The sequence below is a fragment of the Furipterus horrens genome, unplaced genomic scaffold (genome assembly GCF_987537825.1).
Source record: "Furipterus horrens unplaced genomic scaffold, mFurHor1.1.pri manual_scaffold_7, whole genome shotgun sequence".
Classification (NCBI taxonomy): Eukaryota; Metazoa; Chordata; class Mammalia; order Chiroptera; family Furipteridae; genus Furipterus; species Furipterus horrens.
Genome location: NW_028327177.1, coordinates 76570747 through 76585273, shown reverse-complemented (window position 1 = coordinate 76585273; position 14527 = coordinate 76570747). Strand labels below are relative to the sequence as shown.

Genomic DNA, 14527 nt, shown 5'->3' with positions numbered 1-14527 from the left:
GGTGATGATTGTTTGGACAAGTGGTTTACAGGAGACCTGCAGGGAAAACAAAGTCCAGCAGAAGAGGGGACTGATGTAGCAAGGGGAAAAGCCAGTGAAGGCTTTGCCTGTGAATCATAATGGGCCCTAGGACAAGATAAAATGTCTGAGAGTGAGATAAAAGACTCCTGATTCTAGTTCGAGCTCTGCTGCTTATTTCCTGTGTATGGCCCTATGTGAAAGGCCTCTAGACATTGCTTTCTTCCTGTAAAAGGTGGAGATCAGGCCAGCAGTTAAGTCTCAAATGTCTTCAGCGACCAGGCTGGGAATATCAGTGTCAGAAGGAGCATGGATAAGGCTACAAGGAAGGCAGGGAATGTTGGTGATTGTGGCTATCAGAGCGCATGCCCCTAGCTGAAGGCTTTCAGGTGCATTGTTGTTAAAGCACTGCCCTAGCTAATCCACCTTGGGCCTTATCTGGCCTGTAGATTAGGGGATGCACAGGGCTACATTCTGCTCTAAGCCTGAGTGTCTGAGATCCTAAAATGGCTCCAGTAAAGACACACATCACACTCTTGTCTTAAACACAAAGGAAATGGAGTTGTGGACAGTTTTTATTAGAATCAGGGCTTCACAGCCATCTAGGGTTGAATCCCTCACTTTGCCACTAACTAGTGGTCCCTTGTCTGTGCTTCTGAAGTTCAACAACTTTAAAAAACAAAAATTTTCCGTAAGTTTCTAGAAAATTCATTTGGAAGCAAAACTGACTTGAACTATTTAGAGATATTATACCAGGGGTCAGCAAATTTTTTTCTGTAAAGGGCCAAATGGTAAGTAGTTTAAGCTTCACAGGTTACAACTATTCAGCTCTGCCTTAGTAGCAGGAAAGCAGCAATAACAAGTGGGTGTGGACCTGTGCCGCTGCAGCCAAGTCCGGATCCATCCTTGCGGGCCACCAACGCCATCCCTCTGTGCACACCCGATTTCTTTTGGTTCTAAGTCCAGTACGGCAACTCTCAAGGATCAGCTGATCGTGAATCTTCTTAAGAAAGAACAAACCCCCCAAATAAGATTACAGTCGTTGGGGTTGGTGCTGTTGGCATGGCCTGTGCTATCAGTGTCTTAATGGAGTTGGCAGATGAACTTGCTCTTGTTGATGTCATGGAAGACAAATTAAAGGGAGAGATGATGGATCTCCAACATGGCAGCCTTTTCCTTAGAACACCAAAAATTTTCTCTGGCAGACTATACTGTAACTGCAAACTCCAAGCTGGTTATTGTCACAGCTGGGGCACATCAACAAGAGGGAGAAAGCCATCTGAATTTGGTCCAACGTAATGTGAACATCTTTAAATTCATCATCCCTAATGTTATAAAATACAGTCCCAACTGCAAATTGCTCATTGTTTCCAATCCAGTGGATGTCTTGACCTATGTGGCTTGGAAGATAAGCGGCTTTCCCAAAAACCATGTTATTGGAAGTGGTTGCAACCTGGATTCAGCCAGTTTCGTTACCTAATGGGGGAAAGGCTGGGAGTTCACCCATTAAGCTGTCATGGGTGGGTCCTTGGGGAGCATGGAGACTCTAGTGTGCCTCTGTGGAGTGGAGTGAATGTTGCCGGTGTTGCCCTAAATATTCTGCACCCTGATTTAGGCACTGATGCAGATAAGGAACAGTGGAAACAAGTTCACAAACAGGTGGTTGACAGTGCTTACGAGGTGATCAAACTGAAAGGCTACACATCCTGGGTCATTGGACTATCTGTGGCAGATTTAGCAGAAAGTATAATGAAGAATCTTAGGCGGATGCATCCAATTTCCACAATGATAAAGGATCTCTATGGAATTAAAGAAGACGTCTTCCTTAGTGTTCCTTGCATCTTGGGGCAGAATGGAATCTCAGATGTTGTGAAGGTGACTCTGACACCTGAGGAAGAGGCCCATTTGAAGAAGAGTGCAGATACCCTTTGGGGGATCCAGAAGGAGCTGCAGTTTTAAAGTCTCCTAATGTCATACCACCTCACTGTCTGGGCTACAACAGGATTTTAGTTGGTGATTGTGCATATTGTCCCTTTTATTTGATCTGTGATTAAAAACATCAATTTCCTAAAGATAGAAGATAGAAATGATAATGGTCCATAAAACCCTGCATCTGTATCCTGATGCTGGAAGGTACTTATCTTGTGTAGCCCTAACCTGGTTAGTGTGAAATTGTTCTACCTCCTCAAAGGCACCACTGCCAGTGCTGCACACACTACAGTTGCCCTTCAAACGGGGTGTGTATTCACTCTGTGCTATATAACTTGTGATTCCTCTACCCAATATGCCTAGTCCAGCTTTTTTTCTCTAGTCAATCCCATCCTGGGATCCAATGTATAAATCTAATATTGCAAGTCTTGTGCATAACTGTCCTCAAGGATCTTATTTTGTGTACCATATGAATCAGACTAGCGTACATTGCCATATAATGTAAAATGAAAAGTCTACATATAAATAATGCAACCAACGATCCAAGTGTCATACCAACTAAAACACCAAATAAACCTTGAACAGTGGGGAAAAAAAAGTGGGTGTGGCTACATTCCAATAAAACTGAATTTCACAAAGCAGGTGGGATTTGGCCTAAGAGCTATAGTTTGCTAACCACATATATATATTTATGATTTACCATAAATATCTATATTTTGTTGCAGAATTATTAATAATTTTGGTTGTGGGTGCTCTGCTGAATGCGTCTGGCATTATGGGAGAAAGAACAGGCTTCCAAAGATGTCCATATCCTAATCCTGAAAACCTAAGAATATCTTACCTTATCTGGCAAAATGTACTTTGCAGATCTGATTAAAGTAAAGAGCCTGAGATGGAGAGGTAACCCTGCATTATTCATATGGGCCCAGTGTAATCACATGGATCCTTACAAGGTCAGAGATACAAGAGGCACAATGATGGTAGCAGAGGTCAAAAGGAGACAAGGAGACTTAAAGATGCTTTGCCACTGGGTTTGAAGATGAGGAAGAAGCATGAACCAAGGAATGTAGGTGGCATCTAAGTTTAAAAAGGCCAGGAAACAAGTCTCCCTCTAGAGCCTTCAAAAGGAATGCAGCCCTATTAACACTTTAATTTTAGGCCTTCTGACTTCCAGAACTGTAAAATAATAAATCTGTATTGTTTTAAGACATTAAATTTGTGATTATGTGTTACAGTAGCAGTAGAAACTAATACAGAGATATGGTATAATATAGTGTGTGCACTAACTTTCTTTTCTAAAACAAAAACTTTATTAATTTAAAACTCTTATTTTAAGAGCATCAGTTACTCACTTATGGATTTATAGTTGTGTAAACCTGTGCAAGATATTTCAGATCTCTATATATCAGGTTCCCCTTTACAAGATGAGTATATAATTATATTAAGATGGTTGTGAAGGACATAGCAATACTTCTAGGTCCTCTTCAAGGAAGGCCTTGATGCCCAAATGATCAGAAGTGCTGTTAGTAGTCAGATGGAAAGGTATCACCACCATAGGGATCACAGCAGCTGCAGAAAGCCCTTGAGTAAGGGGGTACATCTATGTCTGATCAAGTGGGGTGGGGGAGCAGGATAAAGACCTGGCCTTTTCCAAAAAGCTGAGAATCAGAACTTCCAACTGTCAGCAGACATCACTCTAAACTTCTTATTCACCTATCTGCCACCCTCTCCATTTGAGCAACCATCAGCTTATTCTCTACAGCTGTGGGTCTGTTTCTGTTTTATTTTGTTTATTCATTCACTGTTTTTTTACAGTCCACCTATAAGTGAAATCATGTGGTATTTGTCTTCCTCTGTCTGGCTTAATTTCCTTAATGTAATACTCTCTAGGTCCACCCATTTTGTTGAAAATGGCAAACTTTCATTTTTATGGCTGAGTAATATCCCATTGTGTATGTGTGTGTGTTTTTATAAGCACATCTTTTTTATCCATCATCTATCAATAGACACATGGGATGTTTCCATATCTTGGCTATTGTAAATAATTTTGCAATGAACATAGATGTGCATATATCTTTTTGAATTAGTATTTTTGTTTCCTTCAGATAAATACCCAGAAATGGAATTGCTAGGTCATGTGGTAGTTCTATATTTAATTTTTTAATACTGTTTTACACAGTGGTTTCATCAATTTACAATTCCACCAACAATGCAAGAGAGTTTTCTTTTCTCCATATCCTCTCCAATACTTGTTGCTTGTTGATTTATTGATTATAGTCATTCTGACTGGTGTGAGGTAATAACTCATTGTGGTTTTAATTTGTTTTCCCCACATATTAGTGTTGCTGAGCATCTTTTCATATATCTATTGGCCTACTGTATGTCCTCTTGAGAGAAATGTCTATTCAGAGTTTCTGCCCATTTTTTAATTAAATTGTATGGTGCTTTTTTGGGTTAAGTTGTATGATTCCTTATATATTTTGGATATTAACTCCTTATCAGATGTATCATTGGTGAATATCTTCTCTCATTTAGTAGGATGTCTTTTGATTTTGTTGATGGTTTCCTAAATTGTGCAAAACCTTTTAAGTTTGATGTAGTCTCATTTGTTTATCTTTTGTTGCCCTTGCCCAAGGAAAAATAGCCAAAAATATTCTGCTAAGACTGATCTCAAAGAGTTTACTGCCTATGTTTTCTTCTAGGAGTTTTATGACTTCGGGTCTTACATTTAAGCCTTTAGTCCATTTTGAGCTTATTTTTGTATATGGTAAAAGAAATAACCCAATTTCATTTTTTTGCAAATGTTTGTCCGGTTTTCCCAGCACCATTTATTGAAGTAGCTATCTTTATCCCATTTTATAGTTTTTAATTCTTTGTCATACATTGATTGACCATATAAGTGAGAATTTATTTCTGAGCTCTTTATTGTATTCCATGGATCTAAATATCTGTTTTTATGCCAGTACCATACTGTCTTGATTATTGTAGCTCTGTAGTATAGTTTAGCATCAGGGTGCATGATACTTCCCACTTTGTTCTTTCTCAAGATTTCTTAGACTATTTGGGGCCTTTCGTGGTTCCATATATATATTAGCATTAGTTGTTCTAATTCTGAGAAGAGTGACATCAGTATTTTAATAGGGATTGCATTGAACCTGTATATTGCTTTATGTGGTAAGAACATTTAAACAATATTAATCCTTCCAATTCATGAACATGATATATCTTTCCATTTATTTGTATCTTGTTCAATTTCTTTTTTCATTATCTTACAATTTTCAGAGCACAGGTCTTTCACCTCTTTGGTTAAATCTGTTCCTAGGTATTTATACTTTTTTTCTTAATTTCTTCTTTTGGTAGCTCATTTTTGGTGTGTAGAAATGCAACAGATATCTGTATACTGATTTTGTATCCTGCAGCTTTACTGAATTTATTAGTTCTAATAGTTTGCAGTGGAGCCTTTAGGTTTTCTACATATAATATTTTATCTGCAAATAATGACTGTTTTACTTCTTCCTTTCCAATTTAGATGCCTTTTATTTCTTGCCTGATTGTTGTGGCTAGAATGAAAGTTATGATACTGGGGAAACTTGTCTTGCTGCTGGTCTTAGAGGAAAAGCCTTCAGCTTTTTGCCATTGAGTACAACATTAGCTGTGTGTTTGTTATATATATGGCCATTTTAGTGTTGAGCTATGTTCTTTCTATAGCCACTTTAATGAGAATTTTTTATTGTAGAAAGATGTTAAATTTTGTCAGCTGCTCTTTCTGAATTATTGACATGATTATATAATATTTATACTTCATTTTGTTAATGTGCTGTATTACATTTATTGATTCATTCATGGGTGTTAAACCACTTTTACATCCCTGGGATAAATCCCTCTTGGTACTAATGTATAATACTTTTTTTTAAAGTATGTTTTATATATTATGTTGTTACACTAGTTCCAATTTTTTTCCCTTTTGCTCCCCTCTGCCAAGTACCCCCCTCCCCTCCATCAATCCCACCCCCCTTAGTTTATGTCCATAGGTTGTGCATACAAGTTCTTTGGCTTCATCCTTTTCTATATTATTCTTAACTTTTCCCTGTCTATTTTGTACCAACTGATTATGCTTCTTAGTCCCTGCACCATTTCCTCATTTCTCCCCCTTCCCCCTCCCAGCTGATAACCCTCCAAATGATCCCCATACCTATGATTCTGTTCCTATTCTGGTTTTCTTAGTTGGATTTTGTTTTTATTTTTTAGATTCAATTGTTAACAGTTGAGAGTTTGTTGTCATTTTAGTGTTCATGGTGTTGATCTTCTTTTTCTTAAGTAGGTCCCTTTGACATTTCATGCAATAATGGCTTGGTGATGGTGAATTCCTTTAGCTTTACCTTGTCTGGAAAGTACTTCATCTGCCCTTCCATTCCAAATGATAGCCTTGCTGGATAGAGTTGCAGGTTGCCGGTTGCCTTTCATCACATTGAATACTGCTTGCCCTTCCTGCCTGCAAAGTGTCCTCTGAGAAATCAGCTGATAGTCCTATAGGCACCCCCCTGTAGACAACTCTCACTCTCTCTCTTGCTGCCCCCAGGACTCTCTTTTTATCTTTCACCTTTGGCATCTCAATCATGATGCATCCTGGTGTGGGCCCCTCTGGGTCCAGCCTCGCCCAGGACCCTCCGTGCTTCCCAGACCTATGTGTCCATCTCCATCACAAAACTTGGGAAGTTTTCCTCATTTTTTTCAATTCTTGCCTCCTCATTCTGCACTGGTTGATTGTTTTTTTCTTCCTTATGTTCCAAATCATTGATTTGAACTCAAGTTTCCTTCCCTTTACCACTGGTTTTGTGTGGATTTTCCTTCATTTCACTTAGCATAGCCTTCACTTCTTCTCTTATGCATTTGCCATACTCAAGAATATCTGTCAAGCCTGTGAGCATCTTTATCACCAGTGTTTTGAATTCTGCATCTGTTAGGTTGTCTGTCTCCTCATCTGTGACGTTGGCTATCTCCTCGTCGCTTAGTTCTCCCACTGAAACCCTGATGCGTTTCCCCTTTTGGGTCATACTTCTCTCCCTCCTCATTCTGACAGGCTCCTGTGTTTGTTTGCCTCTGCGTCTCAGGTAGAGCTGTTGCTCCTGTTACATTATAAAGGGTGGAGACTTAGGGACTCTTCAGTACAGGGCGACCTGTTTCACCACATTGTGGTGCTATATGTGGGGGAGGGGTCCGAGAGGGAACAATGTCGCCAGCCCAGCACTCGCCCCTTTTCCAGGCACCTCTCCCACTTCTGTACCGGACTGACACCCCTCTAGCTGCTGCTCTGGCCATTGTTCCCAGAGTGGGTGGGTCTGCAGATGTTCCTGGACCATGGGTCCCTTTAAACAAGTGGACTCTGCTGAGACTGGCAGTTTCTGCCTCCACCCCAACCCCCACTGGTCTGCATAGTCAGAAATAATGAGGCTCGATTTTCCCTGGTGCTGGGACCATGAGCTGCTAGGCCTGGTAAGGAGCTAGGAACGCCCCCCAGGTGTTCCTCCTGACTTGAAAACATGTGACTGCGCTTTCTGCCAGCCTGCCGATGCCGCTGCTACTGCTGCCACCACACCACATCCTCTCTGCCCTGGCTCTGCCCCTCCTACCTGTCTGGATGAGTATTTCTTCTTTGTATCTTTGTTTATTAGACTTCCATGTAGTTTGATTTTCTGGAACTTCTGGTTGTTTCTAGTTTTGAGGTAGTTGTATTCCTTCTTAGTTGTGGAGGGAGATGCAGCATGTCTGTCTATGCCTCCATCTTGGCCGGAAGTCTTCAGCCTCACCTGTATAATTCTTTTAGTGTATTGTTGAATCTAGTTTAATTTTTTATTGAGAATTTTACATCTATGTTCATCAAACATATTGAATTGTAGTTTTATTTGTTTGTTTGTTGTCTTGTAACGTCTTTGTCTTGTTTTATAGGATGAGTTTGGAAGCATTTATTCCTCCTTAAGGTTTTTAAATAACTTAATAAGAATAGGTATTAATTCTTTTTTAAATATTTGGTAGAATTCATCCATGAAGTCATCTTGTTCTTTTATTTGTTTGGAAATTTTTTTTTTTTATTACTGCTTCAATTTTACTGCTAGTAATCAGTCTGTTTAAATTTTTTATTTTTTCTGGTTCAGTACTAGAAGTTTGTATGCTTCTAGAATTTATCTATTTCTTTTGGATTGTTGAATTTATTGGCATGTAATTGTCATAGTATTTTTTGTTTGTTTCTGGTTTTGTTTTATTTTAGTTTTGGGCTAAAATATAGTGTATACATTTTTTAATATGTTTTATTGATTATGCTGTTACAGTTGTCCCAATTTCCCTTCCCTCGGCTCCCCTCCACCTGGTGGCCCCCCTCCCTCCAGTTGTCCCCCCCTTTTAGTCCATGTCCATTGGTTATGCATATAGTTCTTCTCAACCTCTTCCTGTCTATTCCATTCCCTCCTACTATGCTTCTTAATTCTTGTACCATCTCCCTCCCTCTCACCTTCCCACTCCCTGCTGTCCTCCCCCCAGTATGTTCCCCATACCTATAGTTCTTTTTCCACTTTTGGTGCCTATTTAGTTTGCCTTTGTTTCAATTCTCTAGTTTCTGTTGTTGGTTCTTGTGATGCAGTTGTCATTTTAATGTTCATAGTTTTGATCCTCCTTCTTCTAAACCAGTCCCTTTAACATCTCATATAATAGTGGTTTGGATTAATGAACTCCTTCAGTTTTATTTTGTCCTGGAAGCACTTTCTCTGCCCTTCTATTCTGAATGACAGTTTCGCTGGATAGAGTATTCATGGCTGTAGGTTTCTGATTTTCATTACTTTGAATATTTCTTGCCAGTCCCTTCTTGCCTGCAGGGTCTCCCTTAAGAAGTCAGCTGATAGTCTAATTGGGACCCCTTTGTACATGATTCTTTTCTTCTCTCTTGCTGCTTTTAAGATTCTCTCTTTATCTTTAATTTTTGACAATGTGATTATAATGTGTCTTGGAGTGGTTCTCCCTGGGTCCGGTTTTTCTGGAACTCTCTGTGCTTCCTGGACCTGTAAGTCTATTTTCTTCCCCAAGTTTGGGAAGTTCTGCTTCATTATTTTTTCACATAATTTTTCAATTTCTAGTTCTTCTTCGCCCTCTGGCAGTCCTATAATCCAAATGTTCGAACTCTTATAGCTGTCCCAGAGGTTTCTGATCATCTCCTCACTTTTTTTATTTTTTGTTTCCTCTTTCTGCACTGCTTGACTGTTTGTTCCTTCTCTGTGTTCCAGTTTGTTGATTTGATCTCTGGATTTTATTTCCTCACCTCTTGTTTCATATGTGCTTTTGTTCATTTCAGTATGAGTGGCTTTCATTCCTTCCCTGTCTTGTTCCAAATCATTTGTTAATTCTGTTAGCCACGTTATAACAATAGCTCTGAACTGAGCATCTGAAAGATTTATTTGTTCATTTGTCAGGTTCTTCATCTGCTGCCTGGTGAGCTGTGTCAGCGGGATTTCAATTGTTGTCTGCTTCATTTTGACAGATTTATGTTTTGCTTTGCTTCCTGGGCAGGCTGTAGGGGGCGGAGCCCCATGTACTCATCACTACCTGGCAACTGGTGGTGGTGATCCCAACCTTTTTCACCACGCTGTGTCGCTTTGTTTTGGGGGCGGGGGTCCAAGATGGGTTCCTGCCATTATTCTCCACTGGGAGACCGGGATCCATTCTCCCGCCCTCCGGGCCTCACCGTCCGATGCAATGGGGGGGGGGGGCTGTCTTTCCCTGTTGGGGTCACGAGCTGCCAGGGCTCGACTGCAGTTGGGATTGCTCCCCTGCCACTCTGCCTGCTGCTACCACAAACAGCACCGTCTGATCTTTCCATTCCGGTTCTGATTTCACCCCTCCTACCTGTCCAGATGAGCACCGCTGGTTTATAACTTCATACGTTGGGCTTCCATATAGTTTTATTTTCTGGAATTTCTGGTTATCTTCTATTTTGAGGTAGTTGTATTCCTTTCTAGTTGTAGAGGGAGACTGAGCGTGTCCGTCTAAGCCTCCATCTTCTGTCATAGTATTTTTAATAATTCTTTTTATGTTTGTAGTGCTGGTTATAACTCCTTTTTCATTTGTGATTTATTTGAGCTGTCTTTTTTTCCTGATGAGTTTGGCTTAAGGTTTGTCAGCAAACATTTTACTCTAAACTTTTAAATTTGGGGAATCAATGTGAGTACTCCCAAATAGTTTGCTAAAATCATAACACATACCTTGTCTTTCAATATCTAGGTGGAATTGAGAATTATAGTAAATTTTAAAAATAAAGTGTAGTTCACTAATTAATTATGTAAATCCAAAATAAAGTTGAGCCTTGAACAACACTGGGTTTAGGAATGACAAAATCTCCACATTAGTACCCTCCTAGTCAAAAATCTGCTTGTAACTTTTGACCCTACAGTCAGCCAACTGTTGATCAAACTCAGTTGGAAACATGAAAGTACTGTTTTCAATCCACAGGTTATTGAATCCACATATGCAAAACACACAGGTATGAGGGCCAATGGTATTTATTGAAAAAAAAAAATAGCATGTGAGTGGACCCATGCAGTTCAAGCCTATAATTTTAAATTATATTAAGTAAACCAATATATTTTCAAACAGGATGTTATTTTTTAAAAGCACAAGAATCCAGTCAAATGGTAAAATGAGGGGGATGTAAAAAGGAGAGGTGCTTTCTCAAACCCTATCAATTAGGTAAGCCACACCCACAAACTTTCAGCTAACCCTGAAAGGCAAAGCTAGCTGCTAATATCCCAGCAGTGATATATAATTTTGTGTCCTCAGTCTGACATCCAAGCTTCTACCTCATGTAGCTATAACTAGGAGAGATTGTATTGATTTTCTAGCCATTATACAGTAACTGAACATGCATCCACAGGCTCAGTGGGAGGTTGGTATTGATACTGAACCAGAATTTAAAAACTCCTGGAAAGACCTGAGAAATAAGTGGAGAGGTTTCTTCAACCAATCCAGTCTTCTTTCTAAACAAGGTGGGAAATTTGGAAAAACAGAAACCCTAATAATTTCAAAACAGTGACAGCTTAACACAAAGTATTTAGGTAACAGACTTTTCAGGAGAGAAAAAACAATCCATAGCCATTCAGTTGACATTTTCACTGAAAACCCCTGGCTTTCCTATAACTTTCTGTTAGGAATCTCAGAAACTCCAGCAATAATCATTACCTGAACAGTTCTTATTATTCCCTCCAGATCCACATTGTTCCCTTTCCCTGTCTGGATCTCCTTGTAGTTTCACTTGTACTCTAGCTTCCAGCTGGGTCAGTGACAAAAGGATGCCAGAGAGATGAAAAGGAAAGATATAGGGTTATTCCCCCACCTTCCTTTCTGAGGGTCACGATGGGCAGGCAGCATCCCTCATTACATCTCTCTACCACTCTCAGGGTCAGGGTTCCAGTGAGCCTCTTTCCCTTTACTCCTTCCTTGCCTGGAGTTGGTAACAGTGCTGGGTAACTCTATTCTTTCTTTTGGTGTCCTTAAACCCAGCTCACACTTTGTAAATAATCCCTTTATTAAACTCTCCTCAAGTTACCCAATTCTAGTCTCCCATTTGCTTCCTACTGTGGTCCTCACTGATGTGAATAATATGAATATTTTTAAATATTTATTTAAGTTCTGCAAGCACTGTGCCATTTATTTTCCCCTAAGAATTCCATGGAATGAGTGTTATTATTCTACCTTATAGAAGATGAATCTAAGATCTAGAGAAATTATAATCACACAAATAGAAGATAATAAGCAAGGAACTAATTCCAGGCTGTTTGACATAAAATCCAGCTTTAACCACTGTGCTATGCTTCTTTGATGACTGTCAAACATAACCACGTTTATAACTTTCAGCAAGTCAACAAAATACTTTCAGGAACCATTCTCTCCCCAGCACCAAATAAAGTGGTACAAATAGGTTAATAGCTTGTTTACAACTAAAGAAAATGGTCAGCACTATTGCTGATGGTTTTCAACTGTACTCACTCCAAGCAGCCTTCCTTCATCCTTTTCTGATGGGCTAATATAAGTTTTGGGTCTGTGGGACTACAGATGCTGGAGTATGTATGAGTGGGGAGCAAGAGACAATGAAAAGTCCGTAGGCAAGTCATGAGTAAATATCAAGTCATTTCTGTTCAGTCTTTGGTCTTCAATAAGAGAGCAGCATATATACAAGGTCTGTTAGGAAAAAAAGTCCCACAATTGTTAATATAACAAGAATGGTTTGCACAACATTGATGTAACCTGGCAGCCAAGGAGAGTGGACTGGAATGTGCATATGTGAACAATGACAAGTTCACTGTACTACTCACTAGGGGCTGGTAGATGCCGTTGAGTGAGCATGAGTAATGTGTGGCCATCCGCATTCAAAATCACTGAGTTGAGTAGAGCAATGATGTTGCATCAAATTTTGCATTAAGCTTGAACATTCCTTCACAGAAACTATTCAAATGATTCAGAAGGCTTTCAGGAATAATGCAATGAGTGCAGCACAAATAAAAATGTGGCACAAATACTTCAAAGATGGTTGAGAATCTATTGAAAGTGATTCACATTCTGGAAGGCCTGCAACAAACAGAACACCAGAGAATGTTAAACATGTATGGGCTGCAATCAATAAAGGTCAGAAAACTGTGTGAGGTCTTAAGGTACCTATTTTGAAGGGGACTGAGGAGTCATTGTCCCGCATACAATGTATCTTGTATCTTCAATAAATGTCTCTATTTTTCATATTACACGACTAGATACCTTCTGGACAGACCTCATACATATTTTGAGCACTGACCTTTGAAATTGAGAACAAGCTTTTATAGACAGGATCTCAGCTCTTGTTCAATAGAGAGAGAGTCTCATGTGCCCTAGAAAACAAATTTTTTATCTGCCAAACTGAACCAGCCAGCAACCTTTTATCTTTAAACCAGTGATTCTCTACATTGTAGTTCCCACTGAATGCAGTCACAGATATCTGTAGCTTCACATTTCTTTTTCAAAGCCTTCTTCATATCTTTTACATACAAATGACCTTTAGACTCCAGTTAGCAAGTTTTTAAACCTTTCCTATCCTACTAGGATTTGGAGTGGAAACATGTAAACTCTACCATCAATTTCAGTGAGACCCATTGTCTCAGCTAAGCTTTCTTTGTTGAGGGCAACAGAACAAAACTCTGGTCTACCTAAGCAGAGAGGAACTTATTGAAAGCATTTTGAGGGCTCATAGAATCTACAGAAGACTTGAATGATTCATGGGGATTAGGTTTAAGATGGATAGGAGCCAAGAAGTTTTATAATCAAGGAAGCAGGGAAGACAGCTACAGTCCAGAACCTGGAATAGTCTGATCCAAATGACTCTAAATCCATTAAAGACTTCTAAGCTATCCCTCCTCCTATATGTCTTAAGACTCAGAGAAACTGTCTGAGGGACTCAGTTGAGCTCTTTCCTACCTCTCCCCATCATCCCCCTCCACCAACTGTAGTTGAGAGAGGGAAGATCTGACTTTCCCAGTGGAAAGTGATCATCAGAAATTGCCCTCTGCACTGGGGCTTTGGAGCCAGGGACACAGGGTATGGGCGTGGCTGTCCTCAGACTCCAGCGCTCACTGAGTGCCTGGTGAGCAAGCACCAGCAGGAGGGAGAAGCAAGCACCCGGAGGTGAGTAACACTGGCAGAACCCTTCGAGGTGTAGTTTACCAATCCCAGCTTGTTCTGGGAAAGACACTTTGGTAGCCTGGAGTGCATATGCAGCCCTGCACACCTACACAGGTGATCACATACATCGGCGAGGATCCCCTTGGACCTCGGGAGACCCAGGGGAGGGACCCAGACCTGCTCCCCACCATGGGAAGGATTCTCCCTGCCTGGCCTGCTCTCCTCCTACACCTGCCATGATGATACTCCGTGTCCCTGAGCTGGATTCTGGGCCTTTCTGTCTCAATCACATCACTGAACAGATTCATCCATGTCTCCCTTCCAACCCAGGCAGGGGCACAAATGGTGGCAACAGAAGGTGGCACCTGGTAGGAGGTAAGATGGCGGAGGAGTGAGGAGAGGTTGCGGTTTTAGGCTCCGGAGACCCGTCAGCAGTTTGGGCTAATTGCAGACAGAACATCTCAGTGAGCAGCTGGACATTGGTGGGAGTTGAGCCAAGGCACTGCTGGATTAGAGAAAATCCATCTGGGAACAACCTGTTTAGTGAGGATAGTGGAGAAAAAGGGGACGAAACGGGATTCCTGACTGGGGCGGCTGCCCGAGCTGTGGCGGGAAGCACACAAAGGATTTTTGGTGACCACAGGCTGCCCGGAGAGGAGGCAGGCGGAAAGCGGATCTCTGCCCGCTGGCAGAGACGGGACTCGACCAAGTGGCATTGGCGCCGAAGGACAGGAGACAGCGTGCTGCCGGGCAAGTGAGAACATAATTCTCCTTTATATTTTTCTCTAGTGGACGGTGGAGAGGGGAGGAAAGTTTGGGAGTGGTAGGCCATTCTGGAGGAGGCCAGGCGCAGAGGCGCCTCATCCACTCCCCAACCCTACCCTTGGGTCGCGGG

The 14527-nt window shown here is 40.9% G+C and overlaps 1 pseudogene; it reads left to right on the top strand.

Annotated features, from left to right (window-relative positions):
• Positions 1–383: 383 nt before the first annotated feature.
• LOC150004669 (L-lactate dehydrogenase A chain-like) lies at positions 384–2005 on the top strand (annotated as a pseudogene).
• The last annotated feature ends 12522 nt before the right edge of the window (positions 2006–14527 follow it).